The following is a 17,271-nucleotide window of genomic DNA, read 5'->3' as shown; positions in this document are numbered from 1 at the left end:
TTAGTAGGTACCAATCCATCGTAGAAATCTGCGCATGAAATTCTTAAATTACACTTGAGAATCATTGCATTGGAAACTGAAATATCTAAAACATTTGTTTTATCACATGACTAATAATGAGTATTTTTTGAAAACAAACGCCCAGTTCTTGCATTCAGTCCAAGGATGCACACAGCAAGTTCTACAATTTTGGACAGGACTTTGATTTTTATACTTTTTTTGTAACACTTTAAATATTCCAACTCATTTACTATACACTACTTCTTTGACAATACACTATCAATTTCTATACTGCTTACTTTCTGAATCCTTTTTGGAACTGGTCCAGGTTTGTGATTCATAATCTGTAAACAGCTTCCCTTATGAAACCAAATACTCAAGTGCTACATTGTAGACAATGAACGTAAGAATAAAACCTACTGTGAGAAGCTCGATTACTGTCATACAATTCCTTAAATATAGATTTAACCTAAAAACTTCCAAAAATTATTTTCTTTCCTATTTTTTTGTCTTTGTTATGAGTAATTCATAACAAGATCTTATCTCCGGGATTTTGCTTTTCGATCTCTTAAATGCTTTTACTGTTATGACCTAACAATTGACAAACCCTAGAATCTCTCAGCGTTTCCACCCTTGCAGTATAAATATGAAAATACTTGTAAATCTTACAGATGTTATTCTCTGTTATCAATTCGCAGCTTCCCAGTAGCTGTTTCGACACTGTTGTGGATGATATGTGCCATACAGCCAACACCTATAAGATAATTTCTTCCGGGGTTTGTTTGTAATTTTGCAAAAGTTTTTTCTTTGCCACTTCTGTTTTCTCAACCAAATATACTTTGGTTCTCGACAGTGATCAGGCACATACGACGTCATATTTTTAGATATTACATTAGAAGTTTCATTATCAATAGAAATAGGTTCCAGTGTCTCTTTATTTTTTTGTTTATTTATTGTCATACATGTGTGGTTATCACTACACAGAGCCGACTTTAAGGAAATGTCTTATAACAGCTACGTAAGCAGAATTTCTTAGACTGTGCGAAACAAACTTACCCATTATTCTTTTGCTGAAGAAGTCATGGATTTTAGAGGACGTTGCAACAGCAGTAAAAGAAGCCAGCTTAGTTTTGTTTGATTTGTCATGCCGCACAACATGTCCAATTGAAAATGTGGCGCCGGCCGAAGTGGCCGTGCGGTTAAAGGCGCTGCAGTCTGAAACCGCAAGACCGCTACGGTCGCAGGTTCGAATCCTGCCTCGGGCATGGATGTTTGTGATGTCCTTAGGTTAGTTAGGTTTAACTAGTTCTAAGTTCTAGGGGACTAATGACCTCAGCAGTTGAGTCCCATAGTGCTCAGAGCCATTTGAACCATTTTTTGAAAATGTGGCACTGAAAATTTTATAGTGAACTTATATTTCTCCTTTTAAGTTGTAAGAAAAGGCGCATTTGGGTTTAGGCATAACAGATTAGCCCACGCGAATAACAACACACCTCATCAACTGCCAACACTAGACTAAACAAATTTCGTCTATCTTAATTGTTCACAGAACGCGCTAAACAGTGACAACGTTAAGTGTGATAAGCATCGATCCAGTATATCTCAAAACAGGAAATAGCAAAACTAGTTCGTTTTCTTTTTTTTTTTTTTAATTTAGGAAGTCAACGTTAGGAAAATGCGGGACCTATTCACGACCCAACAAAAAAGTCCGTGGGTCGCAGTACACACAAGTAAAACGAGGGGACTATCACGTTTTTTACGCGACGAATGGCAGGCTTCAGTACTCCTTTAAGGTGGTTTTAATTCTCTCACTTTGCTTCACGTAGAGGTCTAGTTTATAGATGCTCGCGAGGTTAGTAGCATAGCGATTTAATTGTGTTTTTTATGGCTCCCACGAAGAAAGCTGTTGTGATCGCAGAGAACATGGAATTCAGTTTCCGCTTAATATTCCCTAAAAATACGTAAACCAAAATTGACTGTCCAATGTTTGATTTTCTCGACTGCCGCCAGGCCATTTTCAGTCACTCGTTTAAGTTTGGAAATACGTACACGTGTTACAACAAGAAAGTTTTCCTTTTATGTATTCAGTAAACGATTTGAACGTTATTTTCTTGTCGAAATGATGTGGAACGAGTCCGTTTAAAAGACGTACGTTAATTTACTATTATTACAAGTTGTGTATGCTAATCACATACTTTTAACTTGGCACGCATACCGAGGATGCTGGGAGGCAAAGCTTGTGATCTGTTTATAGCACACTGGCTGCTTACAAAGAGACAACCACCGCCTCCTTCTCCCAGAGCAACAAGCTGTAGCTTGTAAAAGAAACGAACATATAATGGATTAATGCGTCGCAGAACTGACACAAAAGCTGACGGCGAGTATCAATAGGGGCTGGGTACAACCTCTTCGCTCATTTTTGTAAATAATGTTGACTATCACCACGCCAAAGTATGCAAGGAGCGTAAACATTCTTTCTGGAGCGGCATGAAATCAGCCGACTTTCCCGAAAAGAGGGAGCTAAGGTGGCGTGATTAGTACGAGACCTTCGTAGGGCAAATCCTGTTCTGATACTTCTCCTTCTCCGTAAAACGTTTTTACGTTCGTGATGAAAGAATAATAACGTTCCTTTACATTTCTGTGCCTCGTGTGGCGTGTAAAACACATGTATCACGCACTGTATGGACAGGAAACACAAGAAGTTTCCATGTATGACATTTTTCTTTATGACGAAGGGTTACCCAAGAAGCAGTGCGATACTACTTTATATTTAGATTTGCTCTATATCTAAGGTTAGTGTAAAGAGTTGCAAATGATATTAAAAGTGGAAAAAATAACATTGCGTTTAGATCATTTGCTGTAAAAATATCGTAATCTTTGAACAAAGGCTTAAAAAGTGCCAGCCGATGTCATTAATGCTGTACAAATGTCTTAGACTGGCTGTGAATAGTGATAATAAATACCGTTCGTAAAGACTTTAATGATTGCTTGTTTAATCAGTGCTAGAGTGTGTTTGTGTATAAAGTATTCATGTCATATTGGCCCATCCGAAGATAGGGGACATATAAAGGCCCGGTATATGGAAGGTTTTTTTTTGAATGATGTGAAATCTGTCGGTCTATTACTAATCGGACGGTCGAAGAAGACGCCGTGCTTGTTTCAGAAATTAACATACAGATTTACTAAGAGTAGTTTCAGTGTCAACAAAAAAAGTATGCGGTAAGTGTGAAGAAATACTCGACTGATTACAATTCGGAACGTCACACACAAGTAGTAACTCTTCCGTCACGACTTTTGTACACGTGACAGGAATAATACTTCATGAGTCACAGCAGAAAGTAGCCTCTGCTTCCACTAGGACCCGTCTAAAAGACTTAAATGTCACAATGAAATGGATACCCTTCGCTGCATACAGGTGTTAATATAAGTCAACGGGTACAGTTGAAAATGTGTGCCCCGACCGTCATTCGAACCCAGGATCTCCTGCTTACATGGCAGACGCTCTATCCATCTTTTTTTCCTTCTTTTCTTTTTTGTTTTAATCTCATTTTGTTCGATTTTGTTCGTTGCGTTTGTTCGGGGCGGACGTATCATGACACCCATTGAAGTTCAGCGTTGGTCAATGAACTCAGTTTTTTTAATACAGAGGGCGTCTAACCTTCTGTCCGAACACGCTGAGCTACCGTGCCGGCAATCCATCTGAGCCACCGAGGACACGGAGGGTTGTGTGAGTGCAGCGACTTATCTCTGGCACGCCTCCCGTGAGACCCACATTCGCAAGTTATTGTCCCGCTCTATATTCATAGTGCCCCTGCCCATCATACTCATTACTCGCGGCTTTACCGCCGATTGCCGTAAGAGTTCGGGCACTGTTTGTCCGCACAGAAGAAGATGGTCAAATGGCCGGAGTGCCTTAACTGTATCTATATGAAGATGGTAACTGTTCTTTCGGATTTGAAAATTTAATTATGAAAATTCTTAACCTAAGGAGCAATCAAAAATTTCCCTGTTGAGAGCGTTTTCGAAGCGTGTAGTCTATTTAGCACGATCCGATGCCAGTTTATAAGCACCGACCTGTCGGCAAGGGATTAGTGTGGCCTTCGTGTCTTTCCGGCGTGAGTCCTGTAAATACGGAAACTGCGAACTATGGTGACATTATTACTAAGTGCGTTTGCCGAATGGCAAACCCCCGCTGGCATGAAGAATTAAGGTGAAACGTCCGGTAACACAGCGATAGGTGGTGCAGCTGCTTCGTGATAACGCAGAAGTTTCGCTAACTCAAGTGGGAGACAAACACCCGGCCTATGTTCCTGATGTCTCCCCATGCGGTTATTAAGCCTTCGGTCCCTCAATAAAGGCCTTGAAAGGTCGACGATTCTTGTCGGACTAATACTGCAGCAGTCTGTTACGGACTTCCTCACGCAGTAGGACACGATGTTTCCCAAACAACTATCTTCAACCTGGTGCTTCGGTGGGATGATTGCCTCAATGCTCATGACGATCTTTCCTGATTTTTATGCTGTTTGTGGACCGTACGCCCTTGGTTCAAACATGGCTCTGAGCACTATGGGACTTAACTTCTGAGGTCATCAGTCCCTATAGAACCTAGAACTACTTAAACCTTACTAACCTAAGGACATCACACACATCCATGTCCGAGGCAGGACGTACGCCCTTCCAACGGATACTTTTTATAGCCCCTTAGAGCTCATGACTAATCATAGGAAAGATTGAGGAATGTAACGCAAGTCTTTGTTCATGGACAGAGAATTTAACTTTGTAGGTGCTAGACGGAACATTCAATCTCCTGAGACTGATATTAGAGTGGAGGATGTAAGGTATTCAACTCACAGTTGCAAATATTAATAAGACAAGTGTAATGTACATATTGCAGACGTTTGATAGCTACACTGCTGAGTACATCTCTTTTCCAATTGGATCCTAATAACGTTTTCCCGTAGGTACTGTGTAACCTTAGGTTAACGGAAATTCACTGACACACTAAAAACTTGACCACGTTCGAGTAGTACTCGTTCTGTGACGGTTCTGTACGAACATAGTTATGTATATATAGTCCTATAAATCAGTATAAAGGCACCGGTATTGTAGGAAAATTAACACTGCTGGTTGGAATAGTGGTGCACAATGTATATGTGATAGTATGAGATCCACCATATTGATAAATACAGTGAAATGGCATCGCATTTGTTGTCAGTATCACAGTTTACAACAAGACATAAACGATTCAGCTAGTAGAGTGTGAAACTTGGAATTAAGGACCTTCTAGTGTGTGAGTACGTGCCTTTCCTGCAGATACGAAGTAGACTCCATTAGTGACAAAACGTACTGTGCACATAAACCATCATTCTGGCAGTGCCACGCGGAAAACAGGTATCATGTGATAAAAAAAGCAACAATTCATGCGTAGAAGTAAATAGTACTCTTAGCAGTGGAATCGACAAGAAACTGAACCGCTCATGTACAGTGATTTATACACTCCTGGAAATGGAAAAAAGACCACATTGACACCGGTGTGTCAGACCCACCATACTTGCTCCGGACACTGCAAGAGGGCTGTACAAGCAATGATCACACGCACGGCACAGCGGACACACCAGGAACCGCGGTGTTAGCCGTCGAATGGCGCTAGCTGCGCAGCATTTGTGCACCGCCGCCGTCAGTGTCAGCCAGTTTGCCGTGGCATACGGAGCTCCATCGCAGTCTATAACACTGGTAGCATGCCGCGACAGCGTGGACGTGAACCGTATGTGCAGTTGACGGACTTTGAGCGAGTGCGTATAGTGGGCATGCGGGAGGCCGGGTGGACGTACCGCCGAATTGCTCAACACGTGGGGCGTGAGGTCTCCACAGTACATCGATGTTGTCGCCAGTGGTCGGCGGAAGGTGCACGTGCCCGTCGACCTGGGACCGGACCGCAGCGACGCACGGATGCACGCCAAGACCGTAGGATCCTACGCAGTGCCGTAGGGGACCGCACCGCCACTTCCCAGCAAATTAGGGACACTGTTGCTCCTGGGGTATCGGCGAGGACCATTCGCAACCGTCTCCATGAAGCTGGGCTACGGTCCCGCACACCGTTAGGCCGTCTTCCGCTCACGCCCCAACATCGTGCAGCCCGCCTCCAGTGGTGTCGCGACAGGCGTGAATGGAGGGACGAATGGAGACGTGTCGTCTTCAGCGATGAGAGTCGCTTCTGCCTTGGTGCCAATGATGGTCGTATGCGTGTTTGGCGCCGTGCAGGTGAGCGCCACAATCAGGACTGCATACGACCGAGGCACACACGGCCAACACCCGGCATCATGGTGTGGGGAGCGATCTCCTACACTGGCCGTACACCACTGGTGATCGTCGAGGGGACACTGAATAGTGCACGGTACATCCAAACCGTCATCGAACCCATCGTTCTACCATTCCTAGACCGGCAAGGGAACTTGCTGTTCCAACAGGACAATGCACGTCCGCATGTATCCCGTGCCACCCAACGTGCTCTAGAAGGTGTAAGTCAACTACCCTGGCCAGCAAGATCTCCGGATCTGTCCCCCATTGAGCATGTTTGGGACTGGATGAAGAGTCGTCTCACGCGGTCTGCACGTCCAGCACGAACGCTGGTCCAACTGAGGCGCCAGGTGGAAATGGCATAGCAAGCCGTTCCACAGGACTACATCCAGCATCTCTACGATCGTCTCCATGGGAGAATAGCAGCCTGCATTGCTGCGAAAGGTGGATATACACTGTACTAGTGCCGACATTGTGCATGCTCTGTTGCCTGTGTCTATGTGCCTGTGGTTCTGTCAGTGTGATCATGTGATGTATCTGACCCCAGGAATGTGTCAATAAAGTTTCCCCTTCCTGGGACAATGAATTCACGGTGTTCTTATGTCAATTTCCAGGAGTGTAATTTCGTAAGATTGGGAGCACGATATGAACAGAACGGTGAATATGGGCAAAGTAGAATATTATCTGAGTCATCGAAATGGTTACTTCTGTATAAAATAACTTCTTATTTACAGTTGCCAGTAACTGCCAGATGTGAACTACACATTTTGTCAAATGACAAACATCTGGCGTTCAAGACACGACTGAAGATACCTGCTCTAACACCTAAACATAAACAGGCTAGATTGCACTTCGATGAGAAACGTATGTCACAGACGTAAGAATGGGATAAAGTGATCTTCAGTAATTTAGATGGTCTGGATGAATTTGAATATGATTGGCATGATCTGAGATCAGAGCAGCGGATAAGAATGAGCAGAAAATGTGGTGATGAAAGTGATTTGACTTGGGAAACCTTCTGCACTAAAGGTAACTCATGCATGGCTTGAATAAATACTAAAATTAACTTTAATATGTACACTGAGGCACTAGAGACAGAATAGATTAGAATATGAGGATCTAGGGGACGAAAGTCTAACGTATCAACAAGGTAATGAATCTCTGCATTCTCCTTCTAAAATAAATAAATTGGTTTGAAGATAAAGGTATCGATGTCTAGTCCTGGCCTGCACGCAACCTGAATTTGAAGTCCGTGGAAAACATTAATTGAATACTTGCAAGGCGTGTTTACCGCAGTGGAATACAATTTGAGGCCGTACACGAGCTGAAAAGAGTGATACGAGAAAAGCGGGCGACCATTTCACTGCAGGAACTAAAAACCCTAACTAAATCAACGCCGAAGAGAATTTTTGAGATAATTAGGAAGAACGGATATTGGACAAAGAAATAAAAATTCAACAAGGCAACAGGACAGTGAGTGTCTTTGTACCAACGTCAATGCAGAAAATGCAAACACCTCATTTTGTTTCTCGTGCTATGAAAGAAACTATGTAATTCCGTCATAATTCTTTGTGTCTTATATGTACCTACTACTTTCATAGTAAATATGATACCTGTATGCTTCAGGCGCTGAGGTCTAATTTCGTAGGAATCTTGCCTTTATACTGATGTCCACTAGTGTTTATTCTTCGCCCGTACCAGGAATCAAGAATCTCGATGATTTTTGCCTTTTTTCTTTGTATTCTCATTTGGTGTTTTTCTGCTTTTATTCATAGCTATTGTTCGTATTCCACACGGTAAAGAACTTCGGGTGCTGACTGACTCGCGCAAGTAGCAGGTCTGTCTAGCGTGTAGATGCCCTGTAGTGTATCTTCATAAAAGGAGCGAGCTGTGTCATGGTAGTGTTCCCGTGGAAATGGGTCGCATGCAGTCTGGTATACGATCTCAGTTCTCATGCCTGCACCGTTCGAAGCCTCTTCTCATCTTTCGCCAGTGTTGTCGCACACTACCGAGACGTATTCGAGTAAAGGGCACGGCGACGCCTTGTACAGTGGCAGGCCTCAGTATGACGTCAGAGTCGTGCCCGGCTCCAGCATCAGATAGGAGGAGAAGAGTCATGCAAAGACCTTGTTCGTGACGTCGGTGATGTGTTGGCACGCGGCCGCTTGACTGATATGGTGCCAAGATGGCACGTCTTGCCGCCCCAGGATACAGCGCGACCGACGATGTTGACAGGTTGAAGGTCTACGGATGTGCGGCTTCTTGGCGGCGTTGGGAGTTGAGCTGCACTTAACAGCCCACTTAGTGAACCTGTCACTAAGGCGCTGCAGGCGAGGCTAAAATATGAGTGGGCATTTTCTGCTCGCAAACGTCGTCGTGTCATCAGCTCACAGCGCCCGCGGCATGCGATCAGTCCATGGCGAGTCGGTGGCACACACAGTGTACAAGATCGCTCAAGGAGCGATCCCTGTTGAATTTTGCACGTATGCGACGTGCCGTGGACATGATGCGACATGCCATTCTACACACCATCCGTTCGGCAAGATAGCTTTTCAGCAGGTGAGTGAACGACACAGTACCTCCTGCACAATAACTAGGACAGGAGACCATAGTGCTACACGCTGTCGAAGCTCCTGGAGAAGTCAAAGAGTACTGGAGGAGATTGCCATTACCAGGGGAAGGAAATGTTCTACAGTTGAGTGGCCACGCTGAAACCCAATCTGCCCTTCCTGTACGAAGGACTCTGCTTCGACATGGTGCAGGAGACCAAAAGTTTTGAAAGGTGCCTCAGCTGCCTTCCATCGGACGATTTTTCCGATTTTTGACATGGAAACTATCTCAGCGTATCTCAGCATGTCTCCGTGCAGTTTAGATCCAAAAATCTCGCTGAAGATATCCATCAGCTTAGTGGCGATAGGAGGTAGCCGCTTCTGGAGAATACAGGGTGTCCCAGGAGAATGGTCAGTATTCAAAGATGTGACAGTACATATCATTTGGAGCAAAAAACTTCATACAAATATATTCCTTATTCTGTATCGTTTCCAAGATGCAATTCAATGCACATTTGATATTGGGCCAATGGCGCATTTACCCAAATCGCTGACCGGGCGAGGTGGCGCAGTGGTAAGACACTGGACTCGCATTCTGGAGGACGACGGTTCAATCCCGCGTCCGGCCATCCTGATTTAGGTTTTCCGTGATTTCCCTAAATCACTCCAGGCAAATGCCGGGATGGTTCCTCTGAAAGGGCACGGCCGACTTCCTTCCCCATCCTTCCCTACTCCGATGAGACCGATGACCACGCTGTCTGGTCTCCTTCCCCAAACCAACCAACCAACCCAAATCGCTGGATTGGTCATACAGTTAACTCGGCACCAATGTGGGATTTGATGAAGTCTGAGGTATACAAACGAAAGGCGAATGCGTGAAACGAACTGACTGGTCGCATCATGGACGCTGCTGCCATCATTAGTGACACGCAGACAAGAATCACAACAGTTCACAAATGCACTTAAGTTGACAACTTTTGTTGTGAACTGTACAAGAGCTGTAATATCAAATGTACGATAATGCATAAGAGTGAACGTGTTAAAAATACGTATTTTTTAACTGATAGAAAATCGCTTGTTGTAACGTTTACTAACTGTTCTACATGTGTACCTGTGTAAACCTGACAACGTACTGAATAATACAGAAAATAAATAACAATGTATATTAAATGTGTTCTACCTTGGAAATCATTCGGAATAGGGCATATGTCGACATGTACTTTTTTTCTTGACACGATCGTTTCAGCATGTCCCTCAATAGTGACCATTCCTCCTGGGACACGCTGTACAGGAGATATCGTCTGATCCTCCAACCTTCTTGGTGTGGAGACGGAGTAGTGACGAAGTAACCCCTTCTGCTGACACAGTCTTTACTTTGTCGCCTTCCTCAAAGGCTGAGAGATACCGTGGCAGCTGCTAAGTCACCGTGCTGGTAGACTCGTCGACCTGTACTTCACCGAAAGGCGTGAAGACAAGGGGAAACGCAAGAATATTCGTCTCCTCATGTGAGGTGCTGACAGTTCAGAGTGACAGAATATGGTGGTAAATGTGCTCATTTCGTTTAGTATCACTCAGTGATGCCAATTCTCCATTCAGCCTATCAGATGAAAAGTCAGAGATTCTCAGGCTTCACAGTTGGTTCCTACGGAGCGCGCCACGGGGTATGTCATGTGAGCCCATTCACTGACGCGAAAATACCAGCAGATGCTCGGGCCCCCACTTTTCCCTCACTTCCTCGCAATTCTCTCAAGCATTCGGTACACGCCATTGACGGTAGAGTGATTAGACTTGCCTGTGTTTACGTTTTTCACACGTTTACGACAACTTTCTCTATTCCTTAGACTTTGCTCCTGGCTAGTCGTTCGCTTCGTGAACCCCGTCGTCATAGAATATATGGAACGCCTCTTCCTTATTAGTGGCAATGACTCCTCGTCATTGTCAGTGCAATTGACTATAATCCTTTTTCTACCAATGCAGAGTAAGACAGGACAGGAGCGATGAAGTCTGTCTCCAAGTGCAGCTATTCAGTGTGGAGTATGGATCCTGAGTTTCTCAAGTTGTGGCAATAGCACTTGCAACTGCAACAGAAGCATCATCATCTGCAACAACAGTATCAAGAGCAATGGTAGTTCCAACAGCAGCAACAGCAGCAGCAGTAACAACAGCAACAGCAATAGCAAGAAAGCAGAAATTGATGTTACAGCTACTGCAAAACCAACAAGTCAGCAGATGTAGTAGTAAAAGTTTCTCAGGCTTCCTGTCGCGTCAAGTGGTTTAAAATCCACGGGCTTTCGGCCGACTACTCCTCGGCCATTGTCAAGTGGTGACTGTCTTCTGGTTGCTGCTGCCGTCCTAATATAGCCGCGCTGCCTTCCGTGACGTCACTGGTACCCACTCTGGCTCCATATATGGTAATGTTTGCGTTGTGCGGCCTCCGCCCCGCTTCAGCCTTCCGATGCCCTGGTCCCACGCTGTGCTTAGCTGCAGGCCGCCGTCTTTATTGAGCGTACTGTGACAAATTTTAATTTCGATCGGTTATTTTATTATGCTGTCCCAAAAACTGTTAGTCGGTGATAATAGATGTCTCGTCGAATGCAATACGATGACCATTTTCTAATGAATGCTCTGCTACCGCTGATTTCTCTGGGTACCGTAGACGAAAACATCTACACAGCGCTGTTTAATGGTACGCACAGACTGTCCGATATAGAACTGTCCACACCAACTTGGTATTTTATATACTCCTGGCGTTCTGAGGTCTACGTCGTCTTTCACAGGCCTTAAGAGTTGTCGAACTTTTGCTAGAGCCCTGAAGACCGAATCGATTTTATGCCTCTTTAGGATTCGGCTTATCTTTCCTATTATTGAGCCACAGAACGGCAAGAACGCAACCTTCTTCGAGTCCTCCTCGGTGTCCTCCTGCTTACGTATTTTCGGAAAAATAGCTTGCGAAATCTTTTCCTTGAAAACCTTCCGCAAGTGGCTCAGTTCCTTCGGCAAGTTTTCAGAATCTGAGATCACTTTTTCTCGATGTACTAAGGTCCTCAGAACAAACGTTTCTGCGACGGATGGTGGTAGCCGTTAGCGTGCAGATATCGGTCTGTGTGGTTGAGTTTCCGGTAAACGCTGTGACTGAGACACCCATTTTCTTTGCGGCTGACGAAGACACCAAGAAACGGCAAGATGTAGTATCATCGCCTTCATCTCAGCCTTTCGTTTGCTTCTACCAGCTGTATAATTACGTCGCTTTGTTCTTCAAATAATTCGCCCTGAACGTCAGAGTGCACTTTTACTGTAATAATAACAAGCTCTACAATGTGGTGCAAACATTACGCCCACTACAGACCATAGTAGTTTGAGCTTTCCTCCCTTTTGTTGTTTGCTGACTGACTATTACACTCAACAAACCCATGTAGTTGCAATTAGACTCAGATTTAGCCAATACATTAAACACACAATATGGGCTGCTGACGTACAAGGTTTAGCATGCAAGTGTGATTTTTCCTGTAAACATTATGAGGCCTTGAATGCAGAATCATTAATTCATTATGTTACTATACATCTAGTTTTAAGGCTTTGAAGTCATCTGATCTAACTATGATCGATGCACTAAATATTTCCCAAGGTTACGGAACAACAGCATCAGCTCGAGCTATACTTACTAATGCTACTGACTTTCATTTACATTTTATCTGGATTTGCGTGGGATGTATAAGTATGAAGCCATTTGCAAGCACATTGGGATGAGCTGCCAGCACTCGGGTGGGCAGCGAAGTTCTGCAGACGGATAGAGGGGCCACTCCCAGGGGTATTCTCAAAATCATGAACTGGACGGGCTGCAGGTCAGTGCCACTATCTTGACTAGACTTTTGGGTTACCGCAACTGGAAGCCAAACACCACACAGGCAGCACAGATACGATTTCCTGTGGCGAAAGGCCTCCATCAGTGACTGTCTTCACAATTCGAAGGTGGAAAGAAGAGAAACGCTGTTTTCGGCAATGCCCATGAAATGCACTATTGTGAACCAGACGTAGATCTTTGTTTCTTTGTGATACACTGGACGCCACACATAACATCACTAACTGCCAGTATTGGTTGTGGAAGATAAAGTAGAAGTTAGATACAGAAACTCGTCTGCGCTGCTGAGATCCCACTTCATTGTCTACAGAAAGAGATAGAGAGTGAGATTTAGATGCCCTTTTTAACCACTAAATGGTAGGAAGCACATTAGTGGTTAACTACCTGCAGAAAAACTCCGGGAAGGGGAACGGCATCTCTTAAGGAATGGTTTCACTGGTCAGTGCTCGGAATATCCACATCCTAGCCAATACGAACAACTCAAATGATGCAAAATGCAGAAATAGTTTTCATCTTAAGAACAAGTCGGTACAAATTCATTTGACATTCGACTTGCCTCAATTCAACTTCTCCTTTGCTTCACCAGCAGGAACAATCTCCTCTGCTAGTCTTCGTCGCTGCAAGGATCCGTCACTGAGAAGATGAGCTGAGACACTTGTATTTTGGCTGTATCGAGCTTTATGCAGGCGCGGGTCGTTGGCGTGCCGCCATTGACTGATTCTGCAGCCATCTTTGCCTCCACCTACAGATAGATATGCTGACATCAAGCCACGACAGCGAAATGATCGACAGGGAAAGCGAAGCAATTTATATAGAATTTAAGTAACATCAGGCTTCACTCTGAAGCCTTACTTTCAGGGTCGAATGACCAGTTTTCTTCCAACTCCAGCCATAGATGCAACACATTATCTTCTCTAGTACTATCAGTCTTTTACCTAACAAAAAATTGGTTCAGATGGCTCTGAGCACTATGGAACTTAACATCTAAGATCATCAATCCCTAGAAATTAGAACTACTTAAACCTTACTAACCTAACGACATCACACACATCCATGCCAGAGGCAGGATTCGAACCTGCGATCGTAGCGGTCTAGCGGTTCCAGACTGAAGCGCCTGGAACCGCTCGGCCACACTGGCCGGCTTTACCTAACATCGCGACGATCATGGTACAACTTTGTAGCTGGAGTTATTTCATTTTTATATGTGGCTATTAGAATCTTATCTCAGTCCTTTGTGGTCAGATGTGCCAAACATTTACTTTACAATTAGTGTCATTTGTCAGATACTTATAAGTCACTTTAACATAATAAACCAAATTAAGTATGATTCTTATTTCATTTCGTAGTCACTGAGTTCGTAATTTACTCTTTTTGAAGGTGTCTAATTAATTCATGTCAGATGACAGGAGCAGATAGAATATATTCAGATTAGACAACCCAATTTCCCCGTAAATTTGTTAGTCATCGACATATTCGAAAGCGAACGGCAGCTGATACGAAAGTCCTAAGAGTTCCAGAAAGGTTAATACAGTCAAATCGTGTCCAGATTGCGGCTCAAAGCATCACTACCCGTTCCGTAGCAGCACCTGTACTGTATGCCGAAAATCGCGACGTCTAGAAAGCGTCTGCCTTGTCTGGCGGGTGTGCACAAGAACAACCGCCAGCATGCTGCAGTCTTTGCGAGTGCCAATAGCAGCAGCAGAAGGAGCAGCACACACAGCGTGGACGCACTTCTCCGCTTGCCGTGCGTTCCAAATGCATAGCTTGAGAGGCATGAACACTATCTTTTGCCTTCGACATCAATCAGCTACATACTCTCAACGAATTTTCAGTTACAGTACCCGAAGTAGCAACAGATACACACCATGGTGCGCTACACCACAGCATGTTTTCTGCTGTGCAGCGGGGCTGACCAGAGCACCTGCGTAAGGGCACTGACCCAGCATACTGCACCAACACACTGCCAAGTCACATTAATGAGATCGCCTGTTAGAAACTGAACAACCACCTTTTCCAGCACCGGCCACTGCGAGACCTGCAGGAAGAGAGTCAATGAGATTCTGTAAGATACTAACGTGGATGTGGAGTCATGCTGACTTCAGTGCCATGGGAAACTGCGATATTTTTCTGGGTTCAGGATCTATGCCTCGAAAATCCTATCGAGGTGGTTCTACAGATTCTCAGTTGAGCTCAAATCCGGTGAATTTGATGGTCAGGGGAGTACAGTAAACTCATTCTAGTGCTCTTCGAACCACGCACTGTAAACTGCGAGCTGTGTGACACCTTGGATTGTCCTCCTGGTGTATACCATCGTGCCGAGAGTATGTAGGAGTAAACCTGGTCCCAAAAGATAGATGCCTCCTTGTGTTAAACCGCTGTGGCTTCGAGAATGACAAGATCACTCAGGGAATGCCATTAAAACATTCTCCAGGCCATAGCGCTCCCTTGGTTGTTGCAGCGTTTTGCTTTCAGACGTTTCACTCCGTAAACGGCAATGGCCATCCATCTAATGGAGCATTAAATTCGATTCATCTGAAATGCCACTTGGCACAGCTCAGTGGACGGCCAGTTACGGCACTGGCGCGTAACTCCCAGCCTCCGCAGCCGATGAACGGCAACCAACATGCGTGCATGAAAATGGCGCCTGCTGCTGAGGCCCATACGCAGCAACGTTCGCAAATCGGTCGTTGAGGAGACACTGTCGATAGCCCCTTGACTCATCTCGGCGGTCAGTTGCTCAACAGCTGCACGTCTATTCGCCAGTACACATCACTGCAGCCATCGTTCACCCTGTCATCTATGGGCTCAGGTGCACCACAGTTTCGTCGCCACCGGTTTTGGATAACACCATTCTGCCGTGCATGATATACTTTAACCGCGGCAGCACGCGAACAGTTTACAAATGTAGCCGTTTCGGAAATGCTTCCGCCATTGGACGAAAGCCAATGATCATGCCCTTTTGGACGTCATATAAATCGTTCAGTTTCTGTATTACGGTACACTGTTTTCCGCGTCCCCCCGACAAGGTTTATATAGCCTCCACTGCTTGTGCTGACACCTGCCCTTTGTGAAAGGTCATTGCACGTTGTCGTCTAACGTAGGCGGTGGTCACATTAACGTGATTGGACAGTGTACTTTCTTGATTTTCTGCCAGAGATGAAATGTCATTTTGGCGCAGCAATTTGATGAAATCTGATAATTATTACGAGTAAAACTTCGTTGAATAGATTTAATTCATTTAACGACAGTCCAAATACGGCCTCGGAATTATTTCTTTTCTGGCACCATAAGTGGAAAATTAACGTCGTCATACGTTACAAAAACGTTAACAAGAATTCCATGTGGCTGTAAACAAGCATTCAATTTGTCACGACTGCAGTGTAGTTGCATCAAGTAGCAAGATATTTGTCTTCATCCAGTGCAGTTTCATATTTTTTGAGGCTCAAATAAGTAGTCGACATCGGGTCGTGATCCCCAGAACTACATAACTCCTATTTCGTAATCAGTAGACAAGGTCTCTTCCACGAAATAAATCGTTATGTGTGGTTCTGCAGAACACTAGTACTTGATAACCTCGCCCTAGGCAGATGCTACTACAGAAACGGCTCCCCGTTCAGTTTATGTATGTCAGGCGTTATCAAAGACGTCAGTTGCGTTAACATTGCATAACATTCTTATGACTGCATAAAGAGACGACGTTGCATTAGTACGAAAAACGCGGACACCACTGTTAAATTTTAATGACTGAAGGAAGACACTGAAACAAGATGTAATTCAGTTAGAGTATTCTCTTTAATGTCTTGACTCAAATTGCTGTTGTACACTCACTTTTTTAGTGGACTGATAAAAACTTTACATGATGGCCAGTGCTGAAAATTCTGTGAGCGGGAGCCAATTAAAAAAAACTATTTTCCTCTTTCTCAAATATCTCAAATGATACGATGCACCAATCATAGCAATATACGAGGGTTGGAACTTTAATAGTGGCAACTATTTATATACTGCTCGTACAAAATAGATACGTGTTTCAAAGTTTTACTGACCTTCAAAGTAGTCACCAGTATTGTGTACAACCCGTTGGCAGCGATGTGGAAGTCGTAGCATACTCTTAGCAGTGCCAGTTGTGGTGACAGTTCGAGCGGTGCTGTCTACTGCCGACGAATTTGTAGCAGTTCTGAAGCGAATGCCGTGAAGTGTTTCCTTCAGTTTAGAAATCGAGGGCTTAAGTCAGGGGAGTGCAGTAGGTAGTATAGCACTTAGCAGTCCCATCAGTCAAACAAATCAGTAACATCTTGCACTGTACGTGCTTGAGCATTGTCCTGCAAAATGATGGTCAGGTCCTGCAGAAACTGTCATCACTACTATCTCTATGCTGCTAATTTTTGTAACACAATCTACGACCATCTTAGGGAAAAATTTTCAATCGTTGCCGCTGATAGCGCGAAATGTTCCGCTATAGCTGACAGCAGTGATCCCATTCAGTATACATTTAGGCTCCAATCGATTACAACAGCAACTCACGCGGAAAGCATGTCATATTTTAGGGTGGATGCAGAGTTCCCTTCG

General features: G+C 44.4%; 1 protein-coding gene across 1 annotated transcript in view; it reads left to right on the top strand.

The window, feature by feature from the left end:
* The window catches only part of LOC126253374 (spondin-1-like), a 161,743-nt gene that overhangs the window by 815 nt on the left and 143,657 nt on the right, over positions 1 to 17,271 (top strand). The gene's annotated exons all lie outside the window — the stretch shown is intronic.

Source organism: Schistocerca nitens, chromosome 4, assembly GCF_023898315.1.
Source record: "Schistocerca nitens isolate TAMUIC-IGC-003100 chromosome 4, iqSchNite1.1, whole genome shotgun sequence".
NCBI lineage: Eukaryota > Metazoa > Arthropoda > Insecta > Orthoptera > Acrididae > Schistocerca > Schistocerca nitens.
This window is presented reverse-complemented; position numbering and strand designations above follow the sequence as displayed.